This window comes from Emys orbicularis, chromosome 12 (assembly GCF_028017835.1).
Source record: "Emys orbicularis isolate rEmyOrb1 chromosome 12, rEmyOrb1.hap1, whole genome shotgun sequence".
NCBI classification, from domain to species: Eukaryota; Metazoa; Chordata; order Testudines; family Emydidae; genus Emys; species Emys orbicularis.
In genome coordinates this window covers 34,239,008-34,248,576 of record NC_088694.1, presented here as the reverse complement: position 1 = coordinate 34,248,576, position 9,569 = coordinate 34,239,008, and the positions used below count along the sequence as shown (strand labels likewise).

The window sequence follows — 9,569 nt, the reverse complement described above, 5'->3', positions numbered from 1 at the left end:
CGAGTGGGGTTCCGCAGGGGTCTGTTTTGGGACCGGCTCTGTTCAATATCTTCATTAATGACTTAGATATTGGCATAGAAAGTACGCTTATTAAGTTTGCGGATGATACCAAACTGGGAGGGATTGCAACTGCTTTGGAGGACAGGGTCATAATTCAAAATGATCTGGACAAATTGGAGAAATGGTCTGAGTTAAACAGGATGAAGTTTAACAAAGACAAATGCAAAGTGCTCCACTTAGGAAGAAAAAAATCAGTTTCACACATACAGAATGGGAAGAGACTGTCTAGGAAGGAGTACGGCAGAAAGGGATCTAGGGGTTATAGTGGACCACAAGCTAAATATGAGTCAACAGTGTGATGCTGTTGCAAAAAAAGCAAACATGATTCTGGGATGTATTAACAGGTGTGTTGTGAGCAAGACACGAGAAGTCATTCTTCCGCTTTACTCTGCGCTGGTTAGGCCTCAACTGGAATATTGTGTCCAGTTCTGGGCACCGCATTTCAAGAAAGATGTGGAGAAATTGGAAAGGGTCCAGAGAAGAGCAACAAGAATGATTAAAGGTCTTGAGAACATGACCTATGAAGGAAGGCTGAAAGAATTGGGTTTGTTTAGTTTGAAAAAGAGAAGACTGAGAGGGGACATGATAGCAGTTTTCAGGTATCTAAAAGGGTGTCATAAGGAGGAGGGAGAAAACTTGTTCACCTTAGCCTCTAAGGATAGAACAAGAAGCAATGGGCTTAAACTGCAGCAAGGGAGGTCTAGGTTGGACATTAGGAAAAATTTCCTAACTGTCAGGGTGGTTAAACACTGGAATAAATTGCCTAGGGAGGTTGTGGAATCTCCATCTCTGGAGATATTTAAGAGTAGGTTAGATAAATGTCTATCAGGGATGGTCTAGACAGTATTTGGTCCTGCCATGCGGGCAGGGGACTGGACTCGATGACCTCTCGAGGTCCCTTCCAGTCCTAGAATCTATGAATCTATGAATCTATGAATCAGTCCTAGAATCTATGAAGCTGTTAATCCTGCCTGTGGCAAGCTACCCAGAGAAGCTGCCGAGCCTACCACTCACCGAGTACCCTGAGGAGCCCATGGTGCTTGATTCCATGGAGGAGACCATCCAGACGCAGGTACCTCTAGAGGGGGAGGTAGGAAGCAGCCCGGGGGCAGCCGACCCTAGTCTGGCTGCAGCACACCCAGAGCCGATGTCAGGCCTGGTCTACACTAACTCCCAAATTCGAACTAAGGTACGCAACTTCAGCTACGTGAATAACATAGCTGAAGTCGACATACCTTAGTTCGAACTTACCGCGGTTCAGACGCGGTCCACACGCGGCAGGCAGGCTCCCCGTCGACTCCGCGGTACTCCTCTCGCTGAGCTGGAGTACCCCAGTCGACGGCGAGCGCTTCCGGGATCGATATATCGCGTCCAGACCAGACGCGATAAATCGAACCCAGAACTTCGATTCCCAGCCACCGAACTAGCGGCTGGGTGTAGACATACCCTCAGTGTGTCGCGGCCAGGATCCCCACTGACAGAGCAGCAGGTCGTCTACCGCTGCTAGGGCCCCGGGCTGGGACACAGCGGAGTGGGTGGGCCTGCTTCCCTCCTGCCACCCAACATGCGGGTCACAGTCTCCCCCTCTCCCAGGGCCTTTGAAGCCAGGGCCTAGGCCTCCTGAACTCATTTGGTTGCTCAGCCCCCGCATAAGGACCTAAGCATAGACTCTCTACTGTCCCTCCCTGACCCAGGGCTAGGGCCTGTGTTAAACTGTTTGCTCAGCCCCTGCCTAAGGGCCTGAGCCAAAGACTCTTGACTGCCCCGCCCTGAACTAGGTCCTGGGTCTGCAGAATAGAGCTGTTTGTTGGTCTCTACCATTGCCGTGGTGTGAAACCCTGTGCCCAGGCTAGTTCCCCGAAATAACCCGATGGACATAGCGAGGCGGTCTGGTTCCCCACCGCCCTGGAGAGGGATGAATGCGGCCAAACCCTTCTACACTGTTGTACCTGAAAGTCTGCTTGTGGGTGTTTTCAACCTCACAACGTGTTTCAGTAACACATACATAGCCAAACTTCATAACTTCACATATGATGATAACACATACAGTCCAATGAGATATTAATGTCTAGCAGATCAACACTTTTAGAATGATACCTTACAAGGCATACTTTGTGCAAAACATATCCTAATTACATGACGGTGGTGAATATTGGGGTGCCAGGGTGTTACACCCATGTGTATATCTATATCTATATCTATATCTCTCTCTATATATATAGATATCCATATATCCATATATCCACATAATGTGTTATAGGCCATCAGGGCCTAGTGTGGATGGAGTGTATTCGACATATGTATGTGCATTGCATGTTGGCAACTGAAGCAAGAACTTAAGATTTCAAGTGGTCAAGGACTATTTGTACAAAACAACTTTGTTATGTCCCTGGGAAATATATGAAGAATCAGCAGTTAAAGAAACAACACCAGCTGGACTGCTATAAAAAAAATGTGTAAGAATTGGAGGAAATGGCATGCCTTGGATCATGGTGGCCTGCCTGGAACTGAGTTGTGGGTGAAAGGCCCAAACAACAGAGACAAAAGACTAATGGCGTCACAAAGTGGATAATAAATGGAGGCTTCACACATTTGCAATTTGGAGTCTTTCAGCAACCCCAGAGCCCTGTTTAGATATAGATGTGGTCTTTCCACCGGCTCCCCACATCTCATCTCATCTGATCTGATCTGATCTGACCAAACCTCGACTAGCCATTGGGACTTCATTCTGATCTGCGGACTCTGGTGTAGTATGTTTGGTGTATGAATGTGGAGTGAATGAGGTTTATTTTGTAAGCAATAAAGAGTACTTAGACTATTATATACCAATACTGTGTCTGGTACCTGCCTGCTCCCCCATCCTGTATGGAGAACCCTGCTGCGGGTCTAACACCATTATCAAATATTTGTTCCCAGTGTAGGTTCTTATAGACTGCGATCCAATCACCCATTAACTATCTCTTTGTTAAGCTAAATAGATTGAGCTTTTTGAGTCTATCACTAAGGCAGGTTTTCTAATCCTTTGGTCATTCTTGCGTCTCTTCTTTGACCCCTTCCCAATTTATCAACATCCTTCATGAATTGTGGACACCAGAACTGGACACAGGATTCCAGCAGTGGAAACACCAGTTCCAAATACAGAGTCAAATAACCTCTCTATGCCTAGTTGAGATTCCCCTGTTTGTGCCTTCATTGCAGTAGATCAGATGAGATGTAATCAAGCCAGAGGGTCCAGCTCAGAAAGGAAAATGAGAGCATGAGGCACCCACACTACAATGCCCATGAACCACTAAAGCAGCCAAGGAGGGGAGTGTTTAATGTCTAACTGAGTTTCAATTTGGTTCAAAAAAGCCACCCAAAATGGATCAATCTGAGAATGTTTATTATTGGGGGGAGACAGGTGGAGACATGCCTGTGGAAGAGAACCTAGATCTTCCATCTCCCACTCCTTTGCCTTAACACAAAGACCATCCGTCATTCCCATGCACCGAGTTTCCCATAATGAAATAGCTTTCATTTACCCCCTTGCAGGAGAGCTCCTCTTCAAGCAGAGAAATGGCTAATTGGACAATCGTGGCCAAATTCGTCCTTATGGGACTTTCCAATCGCCCAGCCATTTGTTTCTCTCTTTTTGGTGCCTTTCTGTCGATGTACCTGGCAATGGCAATGGCCTCAACATCCTAGCCATAGGGACCAAGGCTAAGCTGCACAACCCACTGGACTTCTTCCTCTGCAACTTCTCCTGGTTAGACATCTGCTGCCCCACTGCTACCATGGCCAAGATGCTGGAAAACCTCTTGTCAGAGAGCAACATAATTTCCTTCACTGGCTGTATGTTGCAGGTCAACTTCCTGGTGGCTGTAGCAGGGAGGGAGGTTTTCCTTCTGGCGGTGATGGCCTACGACTTGTACGTGGCAGTGTGTAACCCTCTGAGGTATGTGGTCATTAGGAACAAGAGACTCTGCATTCTGATGACAGCCGGGAACATGGGTCACCAGATTCCTCAACTCCCTCCTGCACACAGTGCCTACCTTCACCCTGCCTTTCTGCCACTCCAACGAAGTCAACCAATATTACTGTGACATTCCTCCAGTGCTGGCTTCATCCTGCACTTCCATGTACCTCAGGGAGATGGTGGCCCTCGTCGTAGGGGGGATATTCGATGTGGGCGCCTTTCTGGTCACCCTGCTCTCCTACATCCAAACCCTCTGGACCATCCAGTCAGCCGAGGGCAAACACAAGGCCTTCTCCACTTGCACCTCGCACCTCATGGTGGTACATCAGTTCTACAGCACCACTGTCTTCAGCTACATACGCTGCTCGTCCAGCCGCTCGCTGTATCAGGACCGGCTGGTGGCCATGCTGTATGGAGTCTTCACTCCCATGCTGAGCCCCGTTACCTAGAGCATGTGGAATGTGGAACTGAAAGGGATTTTGAGGAGAGTGATGGGTCATAAATGTCAGGAAATAGGCATTTTGGGCGCCTCTGCAGACTCTGTGGTGACCTTCACTGGGGCCCTGGTCAGCCTTGAAATGAGATTTTCAGAGCCACCAAAGGCATTTGGATGTGCAGTTCCCATCAAATGCGATGGAAATTTTGCCTGCAAATCCCTTGGGTAACTCTGAAAATCTCAGCTTGGGGGTCCCAAGTCCACTGATGTCACAGGGCTAGATTCTGGACTTCTCACTCAGGGCCTGATTCTGCGAACCCTATGGGGCCTGGTTCCCCACTGTGCTACTCCAGGTTTATGTCTATATGACTCCACTGACTATGGATGGAGTTACACAGCACAAAGTGGAACAAAGCAGTGGTAATTTAGGCCCACTAGATAATGACTTACAGCTGTGATTTTCAAAGGGGTCTAGAGGAATTAGGTGACCAACCCCATAAAGTTTTAATGGGAATTGGATTCCTGACTGCCTTTGGCCCATTTGAAAATCCAAGCCTCACTAAACAAATGGTCCCATAGATTTCAATTGCACTTTGGAGAGCAAGGACCTCATCCTGCATTTTAACTTCAATGGGGCACCAAGCATGGGGCAGGATTCCACCCTAACAGAACAGCTGGTGGGATCTGCCACACTCCCCAGTCTGAATAAGGGTGGTAGAAAACGGGTTGTCAGTTTGAGCCAAGTCCTTATTCCAGCAGAGCGTTGACTTTCATGAGCGTTGATTGAGTCAAACATCTTGTGATTAGTTCTCATTAGTTTTGAACCTTGATTAGTAAATTCACAGTAAATCAAAGTATGTTTTTTTTTAATTAACAGTATGTAAAAAGTCATGGCAACAATAGATCAGTCATTTTGATTTCCTACATATGGGTCAGGGAGGTACTTTCAGTTTAAATGGTGCCTTGGGTTAAGCGCTGTTAACTGGTTGAAGGTACTTTTGGTCAATAATGTCTATTGGGCTTTTGGAATTCATGAGATAATATATGAGAACCTAATTCTCTACAGTAGAGCTGGCCCAAAACATGTCCAACAAAAAAATTTGCATTGGAAAATTACGGTTTAATCAATTTTTTGTTTTACTTTTTTATTTACAGAAATATTTCATTGAAATTGTTCCTTTTCCAGACTTTCAACACCATTTTTTCTTCTGGAAAAAAAACCTGAACATTTGTTGTTATTTCTGAAATTATTTGTTTCAAAATTGTGGGATGTTCTGCACTTCCTGTCTGTTTTCCAACTTGCAAAAGTTACTTAAGTTAAGCATGTAAGTAGTATTTTTCACTTTTCCAACCTGGAAAATTTTGGAAAATGGTAAAGTGTGAGAGAGAGGGTGACACAAAATCTTTCCCACATTTTCATCATTTCTCACACTGGAGTTTCCTGGTGGAATTTGTCAAATGGGAATTTTTCCTTTAAAAATTGTCATGGGAAAAAATCCTACTTTTCCAATGAACTGTAATAATCACAAGTGTAGAGCCTGGTGTACATTGTCCTGTGACATCAGTAGAGTGCCACTGATTTACACCAGTTGAAGATTTGGCCCACTGTGCTTTATATCTGCTTGTCAACGAGATGTTTTTGCTTTAACATAAAGTCCAAAATTCTGCCTATTGACACACAACTTCAATATATTTGATCACTTAGAAAACAAAATGACAAAAATAAAGAAGATGATGTGGCTTGTCTTCCTTTCGGTGTTTTAAATGGTGTTCATTTTGCAAATAATTGCATCTCTGCGGTGCCTTCCATTGAAAGCTCTCAGATCCATTTCTACAGACATTAGTGAATGAAACTTTCCAGGGCTCCTTTGATATACACAATGGAGCTGGTCAGAAAATGGGGATGGAATATTACGAAAGTGTTCATGAGTTCCACCCTCAGGCTGTTTTTCCTCCAGACTTCATTTGACCGCTATTTTCCAACCATCTCTATTACCTCTTAGTGTAATGTAAAGATGTGACTATGAAGAACATTCTACACTTGGATAATTAACTGAGTCAGATAAACCAGTTTATTGGGGCTGGTCAAAAATTTTCCATCAAAACTTCTTCCAAACAACTTGGAGTTTGATTAAATAAAATTTTTCATGGAAAGTACATTCTTCCCTTGCAAATTATTGATTTTTCATCAGAAAACTGAAACCCTCAAAACAAAAACAAAAATTGTAGAGGGTGGCAGTTTTTGTTTGAAAATGTTTTAGTTTTCAGCAGTTTTTGGCCAAAAATTGTTCCATTTTCAGCTGAAAGTTTTTAGATTTGTGATTGCTGAAAATTGAAAAATAATTTATTTGGTCAAAAAGTCAAAATTTTCCCAAAACAAAAACATGTTCTGACCAGCTGTACAGATTGTTTGTCAAAACCTGTGTGACATGGTGAGGAATGAGAGGTTGATACTGAGTGATTCTTCTGTATTTCCAAAGTCTCATAGATGATATTCAAGTATTTTCTTCTGTTGTTCCATCCCTTGCATGCAGAAGACTGAGATTTTTCAGAGGCCCCTGTAAGATTTGGATGATTCCCATCAGTTTTGAGAACTGGGCTTCCAAATTCCTAACACAACTTCAAGAATTTCAATCATTGACTTATCCACAAACTGAGTCTACAGTTAACGTGGTACCCCTTTTGTGTGTAGAAAAGGCCTTCTCCACCCAGGAATTTGCACCCATTTAACTGAATCAGGGCTTATCTACATGGAGAGTTGTACTGGATTGGAAATTTAATCTGATTTATTTCAAGCAGCCCAACCCCAATTATGAACACTCTTGTTTTCTTTTAAGAATAGCTTGTTTGGGTTTAGTTTAAATTAATTAGGAACAAATTTGAGCTAAAAAAAATGGAAAGGGCTCAGAAAAGGGCTATGAGAATATTTCAAGGCCCGGAAAACCTGCCTTTGAGTGAGATATTTAAGAAGCTCCATCTGTTTAGTTTATCCAAGGGAAGATTAAGAGTAGAAGTGATCCAGAATTTTTCTGCAAAACTTTTTTCCAGTCATAAAATGCCAACTCGTCAAAATCAAAACTTTTCACTGGAAGTTATCCCAGTTCTGCTAATGTTTCTCACACAGAAGCAAGAGCCCAGAGTAGCCAGTAGTGGATGTTGCTTCAAGTTCTTACTATCAGGCAATTTTTTTTACCAATGAGCATACTTAATTATTGGAACCATTTATCTAGTGATGTGGTGAATTCTCCATTGCTTGGAGTCTTTACATCAAGCCTGATTTCTTGTCATTGCCCTGTGTTCTGCAGGAGGTTCAGAGTTGATTTACTAATGGGCCCTTCTTCCCTTACAATTTATGAATGAGCCACTCATGCCCTGCAATAAGTGTGTCCACGCTGGAGTTTGCACCAGTCAGACTAAACCAGTTTAATTAAAATGCTGCACGTTTGCGTGTAGAGAAGGCCTCAGTTTAAAAACAACAATTGAAGTTAAACCCAGGGCTATTTGTGTGTGTGGACAAGGCTTGGAAAACAGAGAGAACATGTAAGTGCTTAAAAAACATTTGACATCAATACAACTTTCCAATACAACTTTCCAGTTCCCATGAGACGTAAAGCTGATTTAATGAGTCCATCTGAGATCCAGAGCTCTGAGCAATTCAAGGACTCTGTCCCCAAATGCCATGATTTCAGGTATAAAGAGCATACTCTGCAAACTGCACGTGTGGTCATAACAAGATCCATCTGCATGCCCGCATGTTAGACTTCTGTCTCTCCCACAGGCAGTAGGTTTGGTAACAGTAGCCTCCAATAGCTCTGGAATACGTTTTGGTTCTACCTGGAACTAGCTCTGATTTCAATCGGATCTGTTTGTTCAATGAAATTAGATTTCATTAAAAGATTGGCTACTGGTATTCATTCCTGAATTGTTCTCTTATTTTTCTATTTTCAGGTAAATTAGGAGAGGAAACTGATGCAATGATGCCAATACCCTGAACCCTGCCCGGGACTGATCGGGTAAGTGCATGCTATTTGTATTCTACTGCACCATGTAAGATATGCCAGAAGGAAATTATGGCAAAAGAGACTATTCTGCAATTTTTGCCATTTTCCAAAGTGACCCTATAATTTTGGGTTCCTTGCATTTTGAGTGCCCAACTTTACACATGGGCAAAGTGCAGTAACTCCATTGCTTTCTTTGTAGAATCTGACCTGAGAATTGTCTAAGTGAGGAACCAATGAGAAATCTGAATCTATAGGCAATTTACTAAATTGTAATAGACTCTAATTCTGACCTTCATTTCACCAGGTTTACATGAGTATAACTTCATTCTTGGTTGCTGCAGCACCTTCCTCTCTGACCTCCCAGACACTCACACTAACCCCCTAAACTCCTCTTTCTTTCACATCACGTTGGTCATGTAATCCCCCTATGAGTCCTTCCCTTGGCTTTCCAGCCAATATTGTATCATATTGAAGCTTCTTGTCACTGCCTTCAAAGCTCTACATAGCTCTGCCCCTCCTTCGTGATCTTCTTTGTCTAGCCTCCCAGCCTCACCCACCCTCTGGCTGGATTCTCACCCGGTCACCTTCCTGCCATGTTCCATGCAGCCACCTATTCATAGTCCAGCCTCCCCGAGCTCTTCCAACCCTCTTCACATGCGAGTCCCTCTTCAACCCTCAGCTCTGCCTCTCTGTGTTTGCTGAATCTTGTTGCTATAGCTACATACATGAGTGCAAATTGTATGTGTGTTGCCTCTGGTTATTCCCCTTCACCTCACCTCTGTCTACTTGCCTGTCCTTAAATTGGAAGTTACTCCAAGCAGGAATTGTCCTTCTGAGGTGTTTGGAGAGTGCCTAACACACAGTGGGGAGTACTCTTCTTAGCATATATGTAATAATGTACATTATTATATATTATAACATATATTATCATGTTCCAGTTGTAACAGTAATTATTATAACAACAATGGACTTTGAAGGAGTTACTCCTGAGGCTAAATCCTCAGCTGGTGTAGAACAGCATAACTCCATTGATTATACAAGACCTACACTGATTTATACCAGCTATGGACCCACCCCTGCTATCTACCTGCCTCTCTCTCTCTATCATACTACAGCC

General features: G+C 43.5%; 1 pseudogene; it reads left to right on the top strand.

Moving 5' to 3' along the window:
- The first annotated feature begins 1,012 nt into the window (after nt 1-1,012).
- LOC135886043 (olfactory receptor 5V1-like) lies at nt 1,013-4,680 on the top strand (annotated as a pseudogene).
- Nucleotides 4,681-9,569: the final 4,889 nt, after the last annotated feature.